This window comes from Macaca nemestrina, chromosome 9 (assembly GCF_043159975.1).
Source record: "Macaca nemestrina isolate mMacNem1 chromosome 9, mMacNem.hap1, whole genome shotgun sequence".
Lineage (NCBI taxonomy): Eukaryota > Metazoa > Chordata > Mammalia > Primates > Cercopithecidae > Macaca > Macaca nemestrina.
In genome coordinates, this window is record NC_092133.1 from 88,884,974 (window position 1) to 88,907,969 (window position 22,996).

The 22,996-nt window shown below is 45.0% G+C and overlaps 1 long non-coding RNA gene across 3 annotated transcripts; it reads right to left on the minus strand.

Annotated features, from left to right (window-relative positions):
• Positions 1 to 1,882: 1,882 nt before the first annotated feature.
• Positions 1,883 to 19,931, minus strand: LOC139356314 (uncharacterized). 3 transcript variants are annotated; one of them, XR_011607979.1, is made up of 4 exons: positions 19,011 to 19,931; positions 17,931 to 18,325; positions 15,640 to 15,829; positions 1,883 to 2,622 (listed from the first exon to the last, which is right to left on the minus strand). It is a non-coding gene; the product is annotated as an uncharacterized lncRNA (long non-coding RNA). The 3 variants fall into 3 exon arrangements; XR_011607978.1 differs by lacking the exon at positions 1,883 to 2,622 and adding an exon at positions 15,119 to 15,330; XR_011607977.1 differs by lacking the exon at positions 1,883 to 2,622 and having other exon boundaries at positions 15,472 to 15,829.
• Positions 19,932 to 22,996: the final 3,065 nt, after the last annotated feature.

Here is a 22,996-nt window from a genome sequence, read left to right on the forward strand (position 1 = left end):
GCTCTGAGACTTTGTGCTGCTGCTAAATCTCTGGGTCTCCAGTGCAGCCATCACTTTAGACTGGAGACTAAAGGGCAGTAAATGGTCAGGGAGGTGGGAGTTAATGGCTTCACTATGAGATATGTTTTATTTTAAGTGCCTGCTTGCAAGTTGGAAGGATACCTCTGTACTGAAATCTAAACACATTTTTTAGACATTGTCATCAGACAGAAAACTATAGAAGAAATTAAATCAATTGAAGAGATGCATGAGATTTTTAAGAAAGTGTAAAAGAGAAAACAGGGTTTAGAATAGAGTCTTGAGTGGTCCCCATAGTATTGCATGAGAAGGGTAACAGTCAATGGGATACTTAGGTTTCTCAAGCTGGCTTTTCTGCAATTAGTCTAGTGGGGAAAACATGTGATTAAAAAAACATGGCCAGGCACGGTGGCTCACGCCTATAATCCCAGCACTTTGGGAGGCTGAGGCGGGTGGATCACCTGAGGTCAGGAGTTCAAGACCAGCCTGGCCAACCTGGTGACACCCAGTCTCTACCAAAATAGAAAAAAATTAACTGGGCATAGTGGTGTGTGGATGTAATCCCAGCTATTCGAGAGGTTGAGGCAGGAGAAGAACTTGAACCTGGGAGGCAGAGGTTGCAGTGAGCTGAGATTGCACCATTGCACTCCAGCCTGGGCAACACGAGTGAAACTCCATCTCAAAAAACAAAAACAAAAACAAACACACGCAAAAATAAACGAGGGTTTTATTCCAAACGTTGAGGAGAAGAGAAGACCTTGTGAAAGACACTGGGAAGGGGAGAGAGGACCCTGGGGAAACACTGGGAAGGGGAGAGAGGACCCTGGAAAGACACTGGGAAGGGGAAAGCAGGTAGTTTAAAGGCAGTCAGGAGCCCAAGGTGTCAAAAAAGGCTGAGAAATGTAATCATCCCCAAATAAGGTCAGGGTCCAATTATGCTTTATCAAATCACAGAGGAACTCATTGGATTTAACTGTGGGGAGATAACTGTGCACTAGTAAAGATTTATTAACATAGACATCATTATGGACATTATTGGTGATGTTACTAAGTCTAATGTATGGGGGATGTGAGGAGATTGTAACTAAGTGAATGCTGATCTTTTCAGGCTCTTTTTAAGGGGAAAATGATATGGGGTAGGAGCTACTCATAAACTGATTTGAATTAGGGGATTGTTTCAATGATAAAGAGATTTAATCAATTAAAGTAGTTTGGTGGGGAATTATAAGGTGGTTGCTATTAAACGATTTCACGATTAACAAAGTAGTCTCTAGAGGGCAGGAAAGAAGTGATAATAATTAGGCTGAACCTAATTATATCACAATTTTTCAATTTAAAAACATGAGAATAAGAATGTGGGGATATTTGCCGACTTCACATGGCAGTGACCCAAATACTTTTTCAAATTACCTGATACATCAGTGCAGGAGGAAGTGCACAAATTCACAGCAAGTGAGATGAAATGTGAGTATTTGTGACAAATAAAAGGCCTGCAAAAGTTTGAAATATAAAGCATGAAAGAATAAATGAATTTTCAGATTGGCCACAGTGGCTCAAGCCTGTTATCCCAGCACTTTGGGAGGCCAAGGCGGGCCTATCACGAGGTCAGGTGATTGAAACCATCCTGGCCAACATGGTGAAACCTCATCTCTACTAAAAATACAAAAAAAAATTAGCCAGGTGTGGGGGCATGCGCCTGTAGTCCCAACTACTTGGGAGGCTGAAGCAGGAGAATTATAGGAGGTGGAGGTTGCTGTGAGCTGAGATCGTGCCACTGCACTCCAGCCTGGGTGACAAAGTGAGATTCCGTTTTTTTAAAAAAAAAAAAAAGAATAAAGGAATTATCAAGGTGTAGTAGGATATCAAGTAATTTGGAAAGCCATTGAGAGATCTGTGTCATTGTCATCAGACCTGGTTCATGCCCCAAACATGTGCAGGGCATCTACCAATGAGGCCACGGGAAGGGTGATATTTGGTCTTCTGGGCGTGGGATTTTGATCACTGCATGTGGTAAAAGGTTGGAGAAATGTGGTAATTTTGTTCCTGCTGTGTGTGAGGGTGACACATCTGTGACTCTGAGGAGAGGTGGGGGCTAGTGTTTGGGGGATGGAGAGTCCCTGAGTTGAGAGAACCATGGCCTGAGGAGTAATTATATAAACATGAATTTTTAAAGCTTTTCATCTACCATTTATCATTATAACATCCTAAGCCTACAGATTTTTCCCAGAGGGTTCGTGAAGAAAATTAATTTTATATCAGAAGACGAAGGAGCGGCTGAAAAAAGCTGACCTGTAGGTCCACACACAGATTTGGAGCAAATCAAGGAGGTATCACAATAAAATATATTACAGTTTATTTGCCCTCTTGTAATGTAGTCATTTTTTTGTCATTTATTATTTTTATTTGTACAACATAAATACATACATACAAAATATCTACTGTCAGAATCCTCTTTTAAAATGTCATTTGATTTACAAAAATGGGACAGGGACGGGCACAATGGTTCACGCCTCTAATCCCAGAACTTTGGGAGGCTGAGATGGGCAGGTCATGAGATCAGGAGAGCGAGAGCATCCTGACTAACACGGTGAAACCCTGTATCCACTAAAAATACAAAAAAAAAAAAAAAAAAAAAAAAAAGGAAACAAAATAACATAGTCACTAATACTGTACAAAAATAAAATGATTAAACAGTTGTAAAGGTCAGTATCTTACAGTGCTACAGATCATCTGTTGTGAGGGAACATCTCAGTCTATCCAGAGTGATGAGTACTTTAAACTGACCAACTAATCAGTTTCTGTGATTATAACCAACAAATAGGATTTTCAGAAGAAGCATGAGGTACAGCTAAACCTTAAAGCCAGGGCATTGTTCCACAGTGCTGAGGAGCTTTCTTCTTCCCTAACCAAGGAGAGGAGATATCTTAACTCTAAAACTATTAAATTTTCCAGAATATGACAACTACTTACAATATTAGATTATACGATTTGTCTTTCTTTTTAAACACCTGCAATAGTCTTACAAAAATTCAGTTTGCTTAAAAAATAAACAAAAATTACTATCCTATATTTGGATTTTCATAAGTTAAATCCATGGTGTTTTTTAATAGAAAAAGTAATTGTTTCATAGTTTTAGTGTTCACTGAACTCCAGTAGTCTTATTTGAACCACATCTTGATATAGTAAATCTAATTAGAATGGTGGTTCCTCTTTTGTGACATGTTAAAACAGGATTTATCACAAAGAATAAAAAGCCTTGAGTTTATACATTACGTTAACATAACATAAAATAGAATATCACACCCTAGTGTGTTTGTCAACAACTGGAAAAGGCAAGTAACAACTTTTTTGGGAAGTTAAATTGTGCATTTTTTTTTTTTTTGAGGTGGAGTTTCGGTCTTGTTGCCCAGGCTCCAGTGCAATGGCGCGATCTCAGCTCACTGCAACCTCTGCCTCTGGGGTTCAAGTGATTCTCCTGCCTCAGCCTCCCGAGTAGCTAGGATTACAGACATGCGCCACCACACCTGGCTAATTTTTGCATTTTTAGTAGAGATGGGGTTTCTCCATGTTGGTCCGGCTGGTCTCAAACTCCTGACCTCTGGTGATCTGCCTGCCTCAGCCTTCCAAAGTGCTGGGATTACAGGTGTGAGCCACCATGCCCGGCCAAATTGTTCATTTTTTAAAACAAGTTGCTGCATTGATATCCATCTAAGTGCTTGACAAAAGCCACATATAGATTTACTCCTGAAACTCTAAAGATTGTCTTTCACTTTTGACTTTGCTTTGTTTTCCTTCATTTCTTTCTGTGAGGGAAAGATGAGTTTTAGAAGTCAGCAAGTTGCTAGGCAACCTGAAACTCCTCACCCACTAAAGAGTAGCATGCAGAGTATCATAAGCAGAACCATCCACGAGCTCTGTAAGAAGCAGGCAGCCTAACCTATTTTGTATGGAAGAACAGATATCCTTAAAACTTATTTTGGACACAGAAATAATACTTGGTTTAAAATAAGCATTTTGAAAATCTGAAGCAGAGGTAGAAGATGTTCTTTATTTTCCTGACATGTTTTCTCATGAGAAAACCCATTCCTTTTTATCCCATGGACTTCTCTCAGTCCCTAATGTTAAGAGCAGTTCTCTTTATAGAATGCTAGTGATGGCTTTTGTATTGGAAGTCAGAGTCAGCCGTGACCAGGGCCTACTGCAGGAGCCCAAGCTGATTCTGAATCAGAAACGAGCATGTGTCAGATGAAATAGGTAGGTACCCTATGTTTACACAACACATGTTGGAGCATAAGTATAAACTAGAATGCACTATAGCTCCCTGTTTTAAATATCAAATAAAATCATCTGAAAAAAAAAGCACTTTCCCCCGTGATCACTGTTGACTCCCCTCATTTGAGGTCTTTGGTTAACGATGAAAACTCAGTTCATTTTTCTGACCTCATAAAACCCACAATTACGTTTTCAGGTAAATGGTATACTGTGGAGATACAAGATATATAGTGGTGAGGGTATTGATATAAAAGATACAGTGATGAAATTTCAATAATACATAGTTATTTGCCTATGTTCTCCAAGAAAGACTAATTTGCAGAGTCTCCTCTGAAATCATCATGGTATTTTCCCTTGGCATTCACTACTTATAAGGGTCTTTTTTTTTTTTTTTTTTTTTTCTATTTCCGCCTCTTTTCCTTCTACATAACTCTTGCACCTGATATTTGGAGTTTTTTAGGAGATGGGAAGGAGATATTTTCCTTCAAATATAGGCTGTTATGCACTCATTCAAATACAACCCAACAGAGTCAAAACCCCTCTCCCTTAGTGGCATAATGATACAATAAGATGATGTTAACTAAAAGGATAGGAATATTTGGAAAAGTTAATGGAGTTAGAATTCTTTTGGTCCTTTTCTTTGTATTTTGTGAAACACTGCCCTCCTTCTCCTCAGCGTCTGTTTTGTGCATTCCACCCTCACATCTTGGCCATGATTTCTAAGGAAATGTGTATATCGTATAAATAAGCACATTGTAATGTGGTGCCAAACAGAATGTCTGCTGCTATCCTCAAAGAATGTATTTAACTTGTTTATCCTCTGCATTAGAAGATAAAAGTGCAGCTTATGCTCAAAAGGTACAATTCATACAAAGCAAGGTTTAAAAGTTCTATACTTAGTGTAGCCTTTCAAAGGTCTGTGTTAATTAGAATACATTCCATCTCTCCTTACGCAGTGACTATAAGTAACTTTATTTTTGTTTTCAAGTCTTTAGATGACAGATCACGCTGGAGTAGTTGTACTCTTGCTTGCATAAAGACAGCTGTGGTATGGCTTTTTTTTTTTTTTTAATCTCAAAAGTTAAGTGATTCAAGAGAGTGATTTTGCTAAACATACTGAAGCATACTCGTCATTACGTTTAAAGGTAAGAAAACAGTTCTGATCTACAGCAGGCATAAAGGGCCCAGGATCACTGTGCGACGCCACAGGTCAACTCACCTGGAAGGACATACGTATACAAGCGTTGAATCTTCAAAATGCTACCCCAGTAGTGGGCTTTACCCCACTCCCTACTCCCAGCTACCCTCCCCCAAAAAAGTAAAGGAAGAAGAAAACCCAAAAACATTTGCCTTCCATCCAACAGCCAGAGAGGGGTTCAAAGGGTTGCTTCTTCAAGGGGACCCAGTGTTGACATTGATCTTAGGCTGTAATGTGCTTTTTAAAAACAATGCAAGGAGAGGAAAATCAGAATAGCGACAAAGGAGCAGTGCCTTCCCGTGCTGCCAGTGTGCCTTTTCTGGGACTTATTCCACGTGTCTGTGTCTCCTGGGAGTAGTAGTGAGAGGTGACAATGTGCTAGCAGCCCTCACTCTCAGCACCTCCTCAGCCTCGGTATCCACTCTGACGGTACTTGAGGAGCCCTTCAGCCCAACACAGCACCATGGGAGCCACTCTCTGGGCTGGCTGAGGCCAAAGCTGCCTCCCTCTGCTTGTGGGGAGGTGTGGAGGGAGAGGCCCGGGCAGGAACCAGGGCTGCACACGGAGCTCCCGGGCCAGAGTGACTTCCCGCAAGCGTGGGCGCCGGCAGGGGCTAGGTGGGCCCGCACACCAAGCCACCACCAGCCCAGGGCAGTGAGGGGCTGAACACCCGGGCCAGCAGCTGCCAAGGTTGCGCGGGGTCCCCCAGTAGTGCCCACTGGGGGCACTGCACTCAAATTCTGACCAGGTTTAGCTGCCTCCCGGTGGGGCAGGGCTCGGGATCTGCAGCCGGCCAGGTCTGAGCTCCTCCCACTGTGGTGGGCTCCCGTGGCCTGAACCTCCCCTACGGGCGCCCTCCCCTGCTCCATGGCCCCAGTCCCATGGACAGCCCAAGGGCTGAGGAGTGCAGGTGCGGTTGGGGACTGGCAGGCAGCCCCACCTTCAGTCCCAGGGCAGGATCCACTGGGTGAAGCCAGCTGGGCTCCTGAACTAATGGGGACTTGGAGAACTTTTATATCTAACCAGAGGATTGTATGTGCACCAATCAGCACTCTGTGTCTAGCTCAGGGTTTGTGAATACACCAATTGGTACTCTGTATCCAGCTAACCTAGGGGAGACTTGGAGGACTAGGATTGTAAATGCACCAATCAGCACTCTGTGTCTAGCTCAGGGTTTGTAAACACACCAAATTGGTACTCTACATCTAGCTAACTCTGTATCTAGCTAACTAGCACTCTGTGTCTAGCTCAAGGATTGTAAAGGCACCAATCAGCACTCTGTCAAAACGGACCAATCAGCTCTCTGTAAAATAGACCAATCAGCTCTCTGTAAAATGGACCAATCAGCAGGATGTGGGTGGTGCCAGATAAGGGAATAAAAACAGGTTGCCTGAGCCAGCCAGTGGCACTCTGCTGGGGTCCCCTTCTACACCCTGGGAGCTTTGTTCTTTCACTGTTTGCAATGAATTTTTCTGCTGCTCACTCTTTGGGTCCATGCTGCCTTTAAGAGCTGTAACACTCACCACAAAGGTCTGCAGCTTCACTCCTGACAGTGAGACCACGAACCCAGGAGAAGGAAGAAGCTCCAGACACATCTGAATGTTTGAAGGAACAAACTCCGGATACACCATCTTTAAGAACTGTAACACTCACCGCGAGTGTCTACAGCTTCATTCTTGAAGTCAGTAAGACCAAGAACCCACCAATTCTGGACACACTTTGGTGACCACGAAGGGACTATAGGCTATCGCCAAGCACTGAGATTTTCACCTATCATCATGCAGTGAGACTTTCGCCTATTGCCAAACACTGGGACATCAACTATCACCAAGTGGTGAGCACCAACAGACCCCTTGCACCTTCTATTCTCTTGTATTTTTCCTTAGAATTTGGGGGTTAAATACCGGGCACCTGTTGGCCAGTTAAAAGCTACTAGCATGGCCGCGGGACTTAAGACATGGGTGTCAGGCTTTCTGGGAAAGGACTCTCTAACAACCCCTGACTCTTCAGAGTTGGGAGCGTTGGTTTGCCTAGAACCAGCTTCCGCTTTTCCTGTACTTCTGGGCGGAGCAGAGGGTCAACTGAGAGGAAAGCCATGCAGCTCCGGGGTCCTGACAACAGGTTGGTGGACCCTGTGGCCATGAGCAGAACTCTCAAAGGTATGTCACTCAAGCAAGACTCACCCATCTATTCTATCTACCTGACCCTTGCCCCCTGGGTTCCAGTGCCTGCCAGACAAACTTTTTCTTGCCTCTCTTCTGTGAGGTTTGTCCTGCTTCTAAAAATTGCTCCCCATCTCTGGTGCTTTTCTAGTTTCTCCTATAAGAATGACTTCTAGTATGAACTCCAGGACTCTGTTTCCTTCTTTAGGCACCCAGGCTCACCAATTTTTGCCTAAATCCCTGTTGTAGGGGGGACTATCTGGAATTTTAGGGTCCCTCCTCAGATTAACAGACCTAACAAAAGCTATTCCTGAAGCTGGGATATGGGGAATGTCAGCAATTGTATCCTTCCTGTTCATATAAGTGAGGACAAAAGGTGTCACTCTTCCAACCCTGGAGATCCCTTCTTTCCCTCAGGGTATGCCCCTCCACTTCATTTTTGTGTCATAACATCTTTATAGGACAGGGATAAAGTCCCAATACTAACAGGAGAATACTTAGAACTCTAACAGGTACAGGTTTTTGAGAATGCATCAGTAAGGGCCACTAAATCTGATTTTTCTCGGTCCAGCCCGCCATATGGTCTGGGTGGACAGGCAAGAGTGCAGGTTTTCGAGAATGCATTGGTAAGGGCTACTGAATCCGACCTTCCTCAGTCCTCCATGTGGTCTAGGGGAAAAGCTAGTGTTTCTGCTGGTGTGTTGGTGAGCACAACTGTTCTGATCAGCAGGGATGAGGGACCGTTGCAGGTTCTTGGGCAGGGGGAGAAACAAAACAAACCAAAACCACAGGCGGTTTTGTCTTTCAGATGGGAAACACTCAGGCATCAACAAGCTCACCCTTGAAATGCGTCCTAAGCTATTGGGACCAATTTGACCCACAAATCCTGAAAAAGAAGCAGCTTATTTTTTTCTGCACTACCGCTTGGCCCCAATATTTTCTCTGTGATGGGGAAAAATGGTCACCTGAGGGAAGTACAAATTACAATACTGTCTTGCAGCTTGACTTTTTTTGTAACAGGGAAGGCAAATGGAGTAAAATACCTTATGTCCAAGCTTTCTTTCATTGAGGGAGAATACACAACTATGCAAAACTTGCAATTTACATCCCACAGGAGGACCTCTTAGCTTACCCCCATATCCTAGTCTCTCTAAAGCTCCCCTTCCTATTAATGATAATCCTCCTCTAATCTCTCCTGCCCAGAAGGAAATAAGCAAATAAATCTCCAAAGGACCACAAAAACCCTCAGGCTATTGGTTATGTCCCCTTCAAGCTGTGGTGGTGGGGGGGTGGAATTCGGCCCAACCCGGGTACATGTCCCCTTCTCCTTCTCTGATTTAAAGCAGATCAAGGAAGACCTGGGGAAGTTTTCAGATGATTCTGAGAGGTACACAGATGTCCTACAGGGTCTAGGGCAAACCTTTGACCTCGCTTGGAGGGATGTCATGCTATTGTTAGACCAAACCCTGACCTTTAATGAAAAGAATGCGGCTTTGGCTGCAGCCTGAGAGTTTTGAGATACCTGGTATCTTAGTCAAGTAAATGATAGAATGATAGCTGAAGAAAGGGATAAATTCCTTACTGGTCAGCAAGCCATCCCCAGTATGGCTCCCCACTGGGACCTTGACTCAGATCATGGGGACTGGAGTCGTAAACATCTGTTGACCTGTGTTCTAGAAGGACTAAGGAGAATTAGGAAAAAGCCCATGAATTATGCAATGATGTCCACCATAACTCAGGGAAAGGAAGAAAATCCTTCTACCTTCCTCGAGTGCCTACGGGAGGCCTTAAGAAAATATACTCCCCTGTCACCTGAATCACTTGAGGGTCAGTTGATTCTAAAAGATAAGTTTATTACCCAGTCAGCTGCAGATATCAGGAGAAAGCTTCAAAAGCAAGCCCTGGGCCCTGAACAAAATTTGGAGGCTTTATTAAACCTGGCAATCTCGGTATTCTATAATAGGGACCAAGAGCAACAGGTCCAAAAGGAAAAACGAGATCAGAGAAAGGCCACAGACTTAGTCATGGCCTTCAGACAAACAAACCTTGGTGGTTCAGAGAGGACAGAAAATGGAGCAGGCCAATCACTCAGTAGGCTTTGTTTTCAGTGTGGTTTACTAGGACACTTTAAAAAAGATTGTCCAATGAGAAACAAGCTGCCCCCTTGTCCATGTCCACTATGCCGAGGCAATCACTGGAAGGTGCACTGCCCCAGAGGGTGAAGGTTCTCTGGGTCAGAAGCCCCCAACCAGATGATCCAACAACAGGACTGAGGGTGCCTAGGGCAAGTGCCAACTCGTCATCACCCTCACTGAGCCCCAGGTACGCTTAACCATTGAGGGCCAGGAAATTAACTTCCTCCTGGACACTGGCGCGGCCTTCTCAGTGTTAATCTCCTGTCCTGTACAACTGTCCTCAAGGTCCGTTACCATTCAAGAGATCCTGGACAGCCTGTAACCAGGTATTTCTCCCATCTCCTCAGTTGTAATTGGGAGATTTTGCTCTTTTCACATGCCTTTCTTGTTATGCCTGAAAGTCCCACACCCTTATTAGGGAGGGACATATTAGCCAAGGCTGCTAATAATACATGAATATGGGGAACGAGTTACCAATTTATTGTCCCCTACTTGAGAAGGAAACCAACCCTGAAGTCTGGACATTAGAAGGACAATTTAGAAGGGCAAAAAATGCCTACCCAGTCCAAATCAGGTTAAAAATTTCCACCACTTTTCCTTATCAAAGGCAATATCCCTTAAGACCTGAAACTCATAAAGGATTACAGGATATTGTTAAACATTTAAAAGCTCAAGGCTTAGTAAGGAAATGCAGCAGTCCTTGCAACACCCCAATTCTAGGAGTACAAAAACCAAATGGTCAGTGGAGACTAGTGTAAGATCTTAGGCCCATCAATGAGGCAGTAATTCCTCTATATCCAGTTGTACCCAACCCCTATACCTTGCTCTCTCAAATACCAGAGGAAGCAGAATGGTTCACTGTTCTGGACCTCAAGGATGCCTTCTTCTGTATTGCCCTGCACTCTGACTCCCAGTTTCTCTTTGCCTTTGAGGATCCCACAGACCACACGTCCCAACTTACATGGACCGTCGTGCCTCAAGGGTTTAGGGATAGCCCTCACTCGTTTGGTCAGGCACTGGCCCAAGATCTAGGCCACTTCTCAAGTCCAGGAACTCTGGTCCTTCAGTATGTGGATGATTTATTTTTGGCTACCAGTTCAGAAGCCTCATGCCAGCGGGCTACTCTAGATCTCTTGAAATTTCTAGCTAATCAAGGGTACAAGGTGTCTAGGTCGAAGGCCCAGCTTTGCCAACAGCAGGTCAAATATCTAGGCCTAATCTTAGCCAGGGGCACCAGGGCCCTCATCAAGGAATGAATACAGCCTATACTGGCTTATCCTCACCCTAAGACATTAAAACAGTTGCAGGGGTTCCTTGGAATTACTGGCTTTTGCCGATTATGGATCCCCGGATACAGCTAGATAGCCAGGCCCCTCTATACTCTAATCAAGGAAACCCAGAGGGCAAATGCTCATCTAGTAGGATGGGAACCAGAGGCAGAAACAGCCTTCAGGTCCTAGTACAAGCTCCAGCTTTAAGCCTTCCCACAGGACAAAACTTCTCTCTATATGTCACAGAGAGAGCAGGTATAGCTCTTGGAGTCCTTACTCAGACTTGTGGGACAGTCCCACAACCAGTGGCATATCTAAGCAAGGAAATCGATGTAGTAGCAAAAGGCTGGCTTCACTGTTTATGGGTAGTTGCGGCAGTGGCTTAGTATCAGAGGCTATCAAGATAATACAAGGAAAGGATCTCACTGTCTGGACTACTCGTGATGTAAATGGTATACTAGGTGCCAAAGGAAGTTTATGGCTATCAGACAACTGCCTACTTAGATACCAGGCACTACTACTTGAGGGACCGGTGCTTCAAATACATATGTGTGTGGCCCTCAACCCTCCCACTTTTCTCCCAGAGGATGGAGAACCAATTGGTCATGACTGCCAACAAATTATAGTCCAGACTTATGCTGCCCAACATGATCTCTTAGAAGTCCCCTTATCTAATACTGACCTTAACCTATATACCAATGGAAGCTCATTTGTGGAGAATGGGATACCAAGGGCAGGTTATGCCATAGTTAGTGATGTAACCGTACTTGAAAGTAAGCCTCTTCCCCCAGGGACCAGTGCCCAGTTAGCAGAACTAGTGGCACTTACCCGAGCCTTAGAGCCAGGAAAGGGAAAAAGAATAAATGTGTATATAGATAACAAGTATGCTTATCTAATCCTACATGCCCATGCTGCAATATGGAAAGAAAGGGAGTTCCTAACCTCTGGAGGAACCCCTATTAAATGCTGCAAGGAAATTATAGAGTTGTTGCATGCAGTGCAAATACCCAAGAAGGTGTCAGTCTTACACTGCCAAAGCCATCAAAATGGGAAGGAGAGGAGAAAACAGCAGCATAAGCAGCTTTCCCAGAGGCTGGGAAAGACCAGCAAGATGAAAAGAGAGAAAGAGGAAGTCAGAGAAAGAGAGAAGAAGAAACAGGAGAGATAAAGAGAAGGAGAAAGAGGAAGAGACAGAGAGACAGAAAGTCAAAGAAGGAAAGAGACAAAGAGACAAACAGGGAGTCAGAGAGAAAGAGAGACAAAGGAGAAGTCGAAGAGAAAGAAAGAGAGATGGAAGTAGTAAAGAAAAAACAGCATACCCTATTCCTTTAAAAACCAGGGTAAAGTTCTGTATACCCAGTCAAGGTATATTCTTCTTATGTGGAACATCGACCTATATCTGCCTCCCCACTAACTGGACAGGCACCTGCACCTTAGTCTTTCTAAGTCTCAACATTAATATTGCCCCAGGAAATCAGACCTTATCAGTGTCCCTTAAAGCTCAAGTCTGTCAGTGCAGAGCCATACAACTAATAACCCTACTTATTGGCTTAGGAATGGCTACTGCTACAGGAACCAGAATAGCTGGTTTATCTACTTCATTATCTTACTACCACACACTCTGAAAGAATTTCTCAGACAGTTTGCAAGAAATAATGAAATCTATCCTTACTTCACATCCCAAACAGACTCTTTAGCATCAGTGACTCTCCAAAACTGCTGAGGCCTAGACCACCTCACTGCTGAGAAAGGAGGACTCTGCGCCTTCTTAGGGGAAGAGTGTTGTTTTTACACTAACCAGTCAGGGATAGTAGGAGATGCCACCTGGCATTTACAGGAAAAGGCTTCTGAAATCAGACAACACCTTTCAAATTCTTATACCAACCTCTGGAGTTGGGCAACATGGCTTCTCCCCTTTCTAGGTCTTGTGGCAGCCATCTTGCTGTTACTCGCCTTTGGGCCCTGTATCTTTAACCTTCTCATCAAATTTGCTTCCTCTAGAATCAAGGCCATCAAGCTACAGATGGTCTTACAAATGGAACCACAAATGAACTCAACTAACGACATCTACTGAGGACCCCTGGACCACCCGCTGGCACTTTCACTGGCCTAGAGAGCTCCCCTCTGGAGGACACTATAACTGCAGGGCCCCTTCATCGCCTCTATCCAGCAGGAAGTAGCTAGAGCAGTCATTGGCCATATTCCCAACAGCAGTTGGGGTGTCCTGTTTAGAGGGGGGATTGAGAGGTGACAATGTGCTAGCAGCCCTCACTCTCGGCACCTCCTTGGCCTCGGCGTCCACTCTGGAAGTGCTTGAGGAGCCCTTCAGCCTGCCATGGCACTGTGGGAGCCACTCTTTGGGCTGGCTGAGGCCGAAGCTGCCTCCTTCTGTTTGTGGGGAGGTGTGGAGGGAGAGGCCCGGGCAGGAACCAGGGCTGCACATCGTGCTCACAGGCCAGTGCGAGTTCCAGCGGGCACAAGTGCGGGCACGGGTTCAGTGGGCCCTGCACATGGAGCGGCCGGCTGGCACCACAAGCCCAGGGCAGTGAGGAGTTTAGCCCCCTGGCCAGCAGCTGTGGAGGTTGTGCTGGGTCCCCCAGCAGTGCCGGCCCGCTGGCACTGCACTCAAATTCTCCCTGGGTTTAGCTGTCTCCTAGGGGGACAGGGCTTGGGACCTGCAGCCCGCCATGTCTGAGCTCCTCCCCCTGTGGTGGGCTCCTGTTCAGCCTGAGCCTCCCCTGGTGGGCACTGCCCCCTGCTCCATGGCGCCTGGTCCCATTGACAGCCCAAGGGCTGAGGAGTGCAGGTGCGGCTGGGGACTGGTGGGCAGCTCCACCTGCAGCCCTGGTGCAGGATCCACTGGGTGAAGCCAGCTGGGCTCCTGAACTGGATGGGGACTTGAATAACTTTTATATCTAGCCAGAGGATTGTATGTGCACCAATTAGCACTCTGTGTAGCTCAGGGTTTGTAAATACACCAATCAGCACTCTGTGTCTAGCTCAAGGTTTGCAAATACACCAATTGGTACTCTGTATCTAGCTAACTCTGTATCTAGCTAACTAGCACTCTGCGACTCTGTGTCTAGCTCAAGGATTGTAAACACACCAATCAGCACTCTGCCAAAACGGACCAATCAGCTCTCTGTAAAATAGACCAATCAGCTCTCTGTAAAATGGACCAATCAGCAGGATGTGGGTGGAGCCAGATAAGAGAATAAAAGCAGGCTGCCGGAGCCAGCAGCAATCCAATAGGGTCCCCTTCCACACTGGTGGAAGCTTTGTTCTTTGGCTCCTTGCAATAATTCTTGCTGTTGCTCACTCTTTGGGTCCAGGCTGCCTTTAAGAGCTGTAATGCTCACCACAAAGGTCTGCAGCTTCAGTCCTGACAGTGAGATCACTAGCCCACCAGAAGGAAGACGTTCCAGACACATCCCAGTCTGAAGGAACAAACTCCCGACACACCATCTTTAAGAACTGTAACACTGACAGTGAGGGTCAGTGGCTTCATTCTTGAAGTCAGTGAGACCAAGAACCCACCAATTCCAGACACAGTAGTGTCCGTTCAGGGTCCATCCCTCCGTGGCCCCCCGAGGGCAGTGCCTCACAGAGCCTTGGCCAGCGTGCTTTCCATGGCAGAATCCTGCTGGGGGTAGAACTCCCTGCCATGGAGCTCCCTGAGGGGGTCCGTCCCAAAGGTTCTCACTCAGCAGACAGGGGGGCTGCTGCTCCCCAGCGGTCTGGGAGCCACAGGTCAGCTGGTCGCACAGGGAGCTTTCCAGGGCAGCCTGACCGCGCGCAGGGAAAGGCTCCCTGTCGTGCCTCCATAATGGACTCTGAGACGGGAGGACTCTCCATGGACGTCCCCAGCCTCCTAGGGGTACTTGGACCTCTTTTCTGAGGCGTTTCCCATTGCAGCCACCCCTGGGTGAAGGAGGTAGAGCAGACTGGGTGCTACGAGGACCCTGCCTCGCTTGGGGCTGCGGGAAGGGCTCGACCCAGGTTGGGCGGCGACGTAAGTGACTGCTGGTCCTATGGCCTCATCAGGACCTTTCGGGCTGTCGCTGTGCACCGAGGAGGTCTCGATGGGTCGGTGCTTGTTCGGGTCAAATGAGGTCCTGGCGAGGGTCATCGGCATGCTGTGGCCCTTCCAGGTGTCCCAGACTACCCTCCTCCTCGGTCGGTCACCTCAGGCAGTTGCCTACTCTCGGCGCCCAGGTGTTCTGACTCACAGCGCGGCTCCAAATGGAAACCAGAACCTGGGCAGCCACGAAGTCCTGCAGGCAGCCACGGTCTATAATCAGAAATTAACTGAACAAACATTTGATTATCCGAGGTGAACAGAGTCGGTGAAGCATGGCTGCCACAAAAATGACCATTCCCTCCACAGGCTCCAACAAGTGGAGAATATCAGGACCATTTCTTAGCAAGAAAGACAAATTAAAATCACATCAACTCCTTTACATTGCAAAAGAAGGAGTACGTAATTCTTATCCATTTATGTCCAGGAGAGAAAAATTATCACTTTGTTTTCTGAGTAAAGTCTATGGAAAACGTAATTAGAAAGGGTAGCAAGCAAGACCTACCACGAAGTAATCACCCTGGTGGCCAGAAGAATCTCCATTTGGAATCTGGAAAGGCTGTTCAAAATGAACAGCAATGGTCAGGCCACTTTGGACCAGGACGTCCCAAGAACAGTTGAGGTTGGATGAATAGGTCTCCAGATACTTGGGGGATGTGATGATCCCTTGTCTGCATGCAAATATCCACCGCAGCCTTCCCACAAAGAAACAAAGGTAGGTTACTTGAATAGGATTGGCAACTGGATTTTTATGCTTTCTTAGTTTCCTTGGGGGGTTTTCAAAGTGTAGGCAATAAAAATGCTTGAAAATATAGCCAGAGCGTAGGAAATGGTCAGTATAACAAGTATGTATTGAGCACGTGCTGTTGGCTACCCAGTTTGTGGTGGTTGTTGAGATATGGGATATAGAGGTAAGTAATGAAGACAAATTACCTGTTTCATAAAGATTTCTTTGTAGATGGGGAAGACATACAATAAACAAATACATAATACGTGAGATGGTGATAAATTCTATAAAGAAAAATGGATGGGAGGAGGGAGAAGGGTACCTTATTGTGAGAGTTAAGTTAGAAAAGCCACATCATTGGAGTAACATCTTAGCAGAGACATTAATGAAATAAAGAATCAAGTCAGATGGTTATGTGGGAGAAAACATTCCAGTTCAGAAAACAGTTAGTGTAAAGGCTTGATGTGGTAGAGGTACATCATGGAAGTCAGAATGGATGAGGCAGAATGAGAGATTCCAAAGGTAGCATGTCCAGGTCATGCAGGAAACTGAAAAGACTTATTCTGAGTAAGAAGAGGAAGACAAAGGGTTTTGGGCATCAGAATGGCATGATCTCACTTACGTTTGAAAATATCACTCTATGTGCAGTCCTTAGACTGTAAGGAGTGGAGGGCAGGGAAGGGCAGGAGCAGAGTGTCCAATAAAAAGGGGACTGCCTGAGGCCAAGGAGAGATGATAGGCACAAGGGCTAGGCTGGTAGCAACAGAAATGGAGAGGCGTGGTTGCAATCTAGATACATTGTGAGGGTACAGCCAGAGTGATTTGTTGATGGTTAAGTGTGAGACAAACAGAAAAGTCAAAAATAACTTCAAGATTTTTGACTTAAATAATGAGAAAAATGTACTTTCCATTTGCTAACATTGTGAGGAGTATGGAATTATGGGCAGGGGTGACATGGAAAAGGGTGGGAATAAAGTGTTCAGTTTTCAAAGGTTAATTTTTTTGTTATCGATTATCTATCTATCTAATTGGGGTACAAGTGGTTTTTGGTTGCATGGATGAATTGCATACTGGTGAAGTCTGAGATTTTAGTGCACTTGTTACCTGACTAGTATACATTACAACCAATATGTAGTTTTTTATCCCTCATACCCCACCCATCCTCCCTGCTTATGAGCCTCCAAAGTCCATTATATCACAGGTTAAATTTGAAATACATTCTAGACAAGGAGCTGCCAAATACACACACACACACACACACATACACACACACTCATAGATACACATATTTATATATATTATATATGTATATACACACACATATATATGCACACATATGAATCAATTACAGTGGTTCTACCCTCACTATATACATACATATGTATACATGTATGTATGTATAATGAGCTGCCATACATATTAATATATACATGATTAATTCTCCAGTCATCAGGGACTAGAAGCGCATCAGCAAGGAAGGGTAGACAGCTCACACAGCTAGTTAAATTGCAGCATGAAAATTTATCTTAGGTCTAATTGCAAAGCCCATGCTCTTAAGCCACAATGCAGCCTGCCTCTCTTGAGCGTGAGGAACACAATTTATCATCAGTTGCTCCCTACTTTATAAAAGGTATATAAAAGCATGCAGGAAATATTAGATTAATTTTTAGTGTTAGGTTGAGAATCTACTTTAAAATTATGTTTTTCAGTTAAAAACATGGGAGTCTTTCACTCCTCCATGGACTACTTTATTATCTTTCATTTAGTTTGGATTTAAGGCTATTACTGGACTTCACATGTCAAGTTTGAAAAGTCTCGATCATACTGCGCAAGATGGCATCCCATATATGGTGCCTGTTTTTCACTCATCAAGTTCATATTTCAAGAGTAACAAACTCTTCCTGCCAACCCTCAAATGGATGACTTTAACCAAGTGATTTATAAGGATCAATGATGATGTTTTGCTCCTTCGATGAGTTACGGATATGAGCGGTGCTCTAGTTTCCAGCCCTCAGCTAGGCTGAAAAAAAATGCTTTAAAGCTCTGTCTCATGCATTCCATGGACATACCTCTTCTAGAGTGACGATGCCCCACCCAGAGACCTGAAGCAGGACACTTTTGTACGACTTGGCTACAGTGCTTTGGATCAGGACTCAGCATTGACATAAGGGGAGCCAGCCATTCAGAGCCTGGGCAGAGATCCATGTCCTCTGACTTGCCTTGTGTCCTGGTGCCCAAAAATATTAAGAAGAGAGAAAGAGAGAGGAAATGAGACGAGATGGGATAAAATGGTATCAAAAAAATATTTAAACTCATTACTCTTGTGAAAGGATGCATTGAAGCCTGCCCTGGTTACACTGCAGTCCGAGGTGTAGCGGATGAACATGTACTCTCTCATAGACCGGCTGGGCCCAGGGATTTCTCTGCCAGAGAACTGCTAGCTGCTGGGCCAAGTCATTGTCTCCTACGTTGAAAGAGAGGAAACAGCATGAAAATACAGTCTTGAGAATTTACTCTACCATCATTTGCAACTTAGCCAAAGTAGCTCACATATTTTTTTCAGAACATCAGGATTCATAAGAGACAATGCGATTTTCAAAAAGAAGGACCTCTCAGGGGTGATATCATTCTGGTTCCAGCTTGCAATGGTGCTGCCTGCCCTTTTCTTACACCGTGTCTTTTTTTTTTTTTTTTTTTTTCTTGAGATGGAGTCTCCCTCTGTTGCTGAGCTTGCCCAGGCTGGTCTCCAACTCCAGAGAACCCACCTCGGCCTCCCAAAGTGCTAGTGAGAGGTGACAACGTGCTAGCAACCCTAGCTCACTCTCGGCGCCTCCTCGGTCTAGGCGTCCGCTCTGGCCCCGCTCTAGGAGCCCTTCAGCCCGCCGCTTCGCTGTGGGGGCCCCTCTCAGGGGCTGGCCGAGGCCAGAGCCGGCTCCCTCTGCTCACGGGGAGGTGTGGAGGGAGCCGCGCGGGCGGGAGCCCGGGCTGCGCGCGGCTCTCGCGGCCCAGCGCGGGTTCCCGGTGGGCGCCGGCTCCGCAAGACCCACACTCAGTGCGGCCAGCCAGCACCTGCTGGACTTGATCGAAGGCTGAATCCCATGCGTGGACCGCCGTTCCCTCTTTGCGGGATCCTTGGCCATGATACATACCAGGTCTCCCTCTCTTCCGCGCTTCCCTTGTTTTCCTCTTCATTGTCTGGGATGAGCTCCCTCTGGGCTGCTGGGGCTAGGTACTGCAAAGTCCGCAAGCAAGTGCCAGTGAGACTTGAAGCCGGCTGGGCTTCTCGGACAGGTGGGGACTTGGAGAACTTTTGTGACTTGCTAAAGGATTGTAAACACACCAATCAGACCTCTGTGTGTAGCTAATCGGATGAGGGACTTGGAGAATTTTGTGTCTAGCTAAAGGATTGTAAATGCACCAATCAGCACTCTGTCAAAATGGACCAATCAGCTCTCTGCAAAATGGATCAATCAGTAGGATGTGGGTGGGGCCAGATAAAGGACTAAAAGCAGGCCACCCAAGCCAGCTGTGGCAACCTGAGGAGGTACTCTTCTAAGCAGTGGTGGCTTTGTTCTTTTGCTCTTCACAGTAAATCTTGCTGTTGCTGACTCTGGGTCTGCGCCCCCTTTGAGAACTGTAACACTCACTGTGAAGATCTGCAGGTTCACTCCTGAAGCCAGCAAGACAAGGAACCCATCAGCAGGAAGGAACAACTCCAGACGGGAGGAACAAATAACTCCCGAAGCGCAACCTTTATGAACTGTAACACTCACGGTGAAGGTCTGCGGTTTCACTCCTGAAGTCAGTGAGACCACGAACCCACTAGAAGGAAGAAACTCTGGACACGTCTGAACATCTGAAAGAACAAACTCCGGACACACTATCTTTAAGAACTGTAACACTCATCTCGAGGGTCCTCGGCTTCATTCTTTAAGTCAGCGAGACTAAGAACCCACGAACTGTGGACACACTAGGATTCCAGACATGAGCCACTATACCTGTCCTGAGACCTCAGTGCTTTTTTTTTTTTAATACTTTAAGTTCTAGGGTACATGAGCACAATGTGCAGGTTTGTTACATATGTATACTTGTGCCATGTTGGTGTGCTGCACCCATCAACTCATCATTTACATTAGGTATATCTCCTAATGCTATCCCTCCCCTTACCCCCTCGCCACAATAGGTCCCAGTGTGTGATGGTCCCCTTCCTGTGTCCAAGTGATCTCATTGTTCAATTCTTACCTATGAGTGAGAACATGTGGTGTTTGGTTTTCTGTTCTTGACATAGTTTGCTGAGAATGATGGTTTCCAGCTGCATCCATGTCCCTACAAAGGACACGAACTCATCCTTTTTTATGGCTGCATAGTATTCCACGGTGTGTATGTGCCACATTTTCTTAATCTAGTCTGTCACTGATGGACATTTGGTTTGGTTCCAAGTCTTTGCTATTGTGAATAGTGCCACAATAAACATACGTGTGCATGTGTCTTTATAGCAGCATGATTTATAATCATTTGGGTATATACCCAGTAATGGGATGGCTCAAATGGTATTTCTAGTTCTAGATCCTTGAGGAATCGCCACACTGTTTTCCACAATTATTGAACTAGTTTACAGTCCCACCAACAGTGTAAAAGTGTTCCTATTTCTCCACATCCTCTGCAGCACCTGTTGTTTCCTGACTTTTTAATGATTGCCATTCTAACTGGCGTGAGATGGTATCTCATTGTGGTTTTGATTTGCATTCTCTGATGGCCAGTGATGATGAGCATTTTTTCATGTGTCTGTTGGCTGTATAAATCTTCTTTTGAGAAGTGTCTGTTCATATCCTTTGCCCACTTTTTGATGGGGTTGTTTTTTTCTTGTAAATTTGTTTGAGTTCTTTGTAGATTCTGGATATTGGCCCTTTGTCAGATGAGTAGATTGCAAAAAATTTCTCCCATTCTGTAGGTTGGCTGTTCACTCTGATGGTAGTTCCTTTTGCAGTGCAGAAGCTCTTTAGTTTCATTAGATGCCATTTGTCAATTATGGCTTTTCTTGCCGTTGCTTTTGGTGTTTTAGACATGAAGTCCTTGTCCATGCCTATGTCCTGAATGGTATTACCTAGGTTTTCTTCTAGGGTTTTTATGGTTTTAGGTCTAACATTTAAGTCTCTAATCCATCTTGAATTAATATTTGTATAAGGAGTAAGGAAAGAATCCAGTTTCAGCTTTCTACTTTCCCAGCACCATTTATTAAATAGGGAATCCTTTCCCCATTTCTTGTTTTTGTCAGGTTTGTCAAAGATGTAGATGTGTGGTATTATTTCGACCTCAGTATTTTTTAAGGAGCGTATCTGAGTTCTTCCACACTGGCCACTTACACATGGCACAGGGTTAGAATCTGGGTTATAACATTCAATGCACTGAATAGCATTTAATCTGTAAATTTGGAGAAGTATGGCCATTTTAGCAATATTGATTTTTCCTATCTATGAGCATGGAATGTTCTCTTCATTTGATAGGGTGGAGGGTGGCAGAAGGGAGAGTAGCAGAAATCTCTTGCAATTGGGCATATGTTGCTATTTTTGGCTTTAGTGAGTGAGCTCCTGAGATCCTCCCATGGGAGGATCTGTTGACCCAGGGACCCAGAAGCAGTGCAACCCAAGACCAGTGGGTGAAGTCAAAGAAGTGTCCGCCTGATGGCATCTTATCTATCCTCAGCTTGTAGACTGTGGCCACCCCCTGCCCCCATTCTCTTTGTTCTCAGCCCCACCAACCAAAATGTACCTGTTCCAGAATCCTTTTTCTTGAGGTCCTGTTCTGTGCTAAGTGGAAGCTAGCTAACACGCTAATTCTTCAACCGTATATTTTTAAAAGGAACCACTGCAAGCGTGAGAACTTCAGAACGGTGGCAGGCTGTGGAGAAAATAAGACGGGGGAGTGTAAGTCTGTCACTTTGCAAATCCTAATTAGCCCATGTTCGCGGCTGATCCTGAAAAAGGTTTCTTTTGCTATTGATGATACAATGTCTATAAAACAGAATTGATGTAATAGCAAAATATTATACATAGATTTTCAGTTGATGCACTCTCTCCTAAATAACTTGGTGTGTGTGTACATGTGAGTATGTGTGCAGGATGTTAGAGAAGATACACTAAGAAGTGCGATACTTAAGTACATGCATTCTTCTAGAACATCTCTTCTCTTTTTTTATGTTTTTATTTTTTAGAGATAGTGTCTTTATCACCCAGGCTGGAGTACAATGGCATGATCCTAGCTTTCTGTAACCTGAAACTCCTGGGCTCAAGCAAGCTTCCCAGATGGATGTGCACCACCATGCCTGGCTAATTTCCCCAGACTGGACTCGATCTCCTGGGCTCAAGTGATCCTCGTTCCTTGGCCTCCCAAAGTATTGGAGTTACAGGCCACTGTGAGCCACTGTGCTTGGCCTTCTTAACTTTTCTTAAGTCACTGACTTTTTAAAATAATAGAGTGAAAACTACAACCCTGATCCGTAGAGAAGTGCATGTGATGGTTCTAATTTCAGCAGGCTTATGGATCCCATTGTGTTCATCCATGAATTCTTTAGAGGTCCATGTAGCTCAGATTTAGAAATTCCAGAGTTGGGTAAAGATAACACTAATATGTTTGCAGGCAGTGTGAACATAGTGATGCAATTTTTTTTTTTTTTTTTTTGAGACAGGGTCTTACTCTGTCACCCAGGTTGGAAGGCAGTGGCACGATTTCAGCTCACTGCAATCTCCATCTCCCAGGTTCAAGCGATTCTTCTGCCTCAGGCTCCCTAGTAGCTGGGACTACAGGCGTGCATCACCATGCCCAGCTAGTTTTTGTTTTTAGTAGAGATGGCTTTCACCATGTTGGCCAGGTTGGTCTTGAACTCCTGGACTCAAGCAATCTGTCTGCCTTGGTCTAGTGATGCTATTTCTTAAAGGAGATGCTTCTTGGAAATTTGTATGAAACTTTAGATGATTTTTAATGCATCACAGAACTCATTCTTGATGGCTTCTTTAAAAATGTTGCTAAGTGCCTCCTTATTAATCTGCTTAAATTTACATTTGGTTAAATAAGAATTTGTAATCCTGTAGCTCCCAGGCTTGAATGGAACATGGTGTGGGCACATGCAGATTTTTTT